The following is a 2,326-nucleotide window of genomic DNA, read 5'->3' as shown; positions in this document are numbered from 1 at the left end:
TCCCCAAGAGAACGGTACTCCCTTCTTTAAGAGGCAGGTCAGTGGTCTGGCGTGCTTCGAGAAGTCGGGTATGAACCGTCGGTAGTATCCAGCCAGTCCTAGGAAACCCTTCACCTTCTTGGTGGTCGTAGGAATGGGCATCCTTTGGATGGCCTCCACCTTCTTTGGGTCTAGCTTGACCCCTTCCTCGGTGATGATGTGGCCGAGGTACGAAACTTCCTTCCGAAGGAACTCACATTTGGTAGTTTGAATTTTTAAATTGGCGCTTCGGAGGCGAGCGGCGAGTCGTCGGAATTTGGTTTCATGTTCCTCGAGTGAACTGGCGTAGAGTACAGCGTCATCCACGTATATGAACATCTCAGATCCCTGCAGACCCATGAGTACACGATTGAGCGTACGTTGGAAGGTAGCCGGGGCGTTACTCAACCCGAACGGCATCCTAGTGAATTCGTAGTGCCCGTTGGGCGAGGAGAACGCCGTCTTCTCGCCGTGCTCTGGATGTATGGGGATCTGGTGAAACCCAGAGGCCAGATCGATTATAGAAAAGTACTTTGCCCCACCAAGCTGGTCGAGGATTTCAGTGATATTGGGCAACGGATAGGCATCACGAATCGTCTTGGCGTTGAGCTGTCTATAATCGACGACCATGCGGCACTTCTTTCGTCCATCCGGACCCGGTTTCTTCGAAACAATCCAGACGGGGGAATTATACGGAGATACCGAATTCCGTATTATTCCGTTGCTCAGCAATTCCTTAACCTGCGAATTTACTTCTTCGCGATGTATAGGGGGGAACCTATACTGCTTAATGTTTACAGGTAGATTATCGGTTGTATCTATCCTATGTGAACCGGCGTTGGTAAACCCCAGCTTATCCCTTGGTAGGTAGAACAAGTCTCTAAATTCGAGGATCAGGTTGTCCACGCTCTTGACCTCCTCGTTGTTCAAGTGTGAGGTGTCGATGTGATTCTTGATTTCCTCCAGCGAGTGCATCCTGCTTGACTCGAGAGACTCTTCTTCCGTATCCCCGTAGAGAGAGGTGGGAAATTCCAGGGACCCCAGTCCTTTTCCATGGGCGGAAGCTTCAATGCTGCTTCCTTCGGGCGTTGACTGTTCGCTGCCCGTGGACGGGGACGAACCCGTCCAGGAGTTACCGGGTTTGTCCGGCGGTAACTTTTTCCTTCCCAATTCGGGTTCAGCACTGGAGATCAAGTTGTCCAGGTCAGGTTCCAAGTCCTCGGGTTTCTGATCGGTTCCGAGGGCCGAATCCCGATCCTTCGACTCAACTTTTGCAGCAGATCCCGCCTGTGGATCTCGCGTCGTGCTTACGTTTAACTTATTACTAGCCTTATATATATGTACTAAATCTTCGTGCTCGGCAGCCGAGGGCAGCTGTCTTCCTTTCTCGGGAATAGAAGGGGTCTCTTTGTCCACGCGCGCTTCGAATGTGGAGCGGTTCCCATCGCTATCGGGAACCTTTCCGCAACTATGCCTCTCTTGGGCACTAAGAACAGCGAAATCATCATCGCAAGGTATATGCCTCCTTTGGGCATTACAAACAGCGAAATCAGCATCGCAAGAATCATGCCTCCTTTGGGCACTATGATCAGCGAAATCAGCATCGCAAGAATCATGCCTCCTTTGGGCACTATGATCAGCGAAATCAGCATCGCAAGAATCATGCCTCCTTTGGGCACTATGATCAGCGAAATCAGCATCGCAAGAATCATGCCTCCTTTGGGCACTATGATCAGCGAAATCAGCATCGCAAGAATCATGCCTCCTTTGGGCACTATGATCGGTAGACTCGACATCCCGAGTCACCGGTTTGCGCTTGGACAGGGCCTCACTTCGGAATCCCTCCTCGAAAGGGAGCAACTCCACACTGGGCTCCGTTAACACGATCTCACTTGCAGTGAGATTTACGACGGGGACTATCGTTTTCCCGTTCTCATTTTTAACAAGGGCGCTTCCCATTAACACTCCATCGGAGAGTGGTCTTCCTTCGACGAAGCCTTCGGACATCGCAGGGCCTCTGACCTCAGCAACCACGTCACCTATGCTCCGGGCTGGAATGGTGACCGTACAGTCCGTAAAGGGTATCACGTCGCCAGAGATTCGCATACACTCTTCGGGGTATGCTATTTCCACACCCGCCTTCCTCAGGAAGTCCGATCCAATGATCCCATCCTTCTCGATAGGGAACGTGTCCTCCACGACATGGAATCGAATCGGTACGCCATAGAAGGAGGTGTCCAGGATCCCTTCAGCGACGGTCCCCTGGCCGTTTATCCCAACCAGCTCCGCCCGGACTTTAACGTCGACG

The sequence above is a fragment of the Ceratina calcarata genome, unplaced genomic scaffold, assembly GCF_001652005.2.
Source record: "Ceratina calcarata isolate Rehan_Ccalc_2016 unplaced genomic scaffold, ASM165200v1 scaffold1116, whole genome shotgun sequence".
NCBI classification, from domain to species: domain Eukaryota; kingdom Metazoa; phylum Arthropoda; class Insecta; order Hymenoptera; family Apidae; genus Ceratina; species Ceratina calcarata.
Note: the sequence above shows the minus strand (reverse complement) of the source record.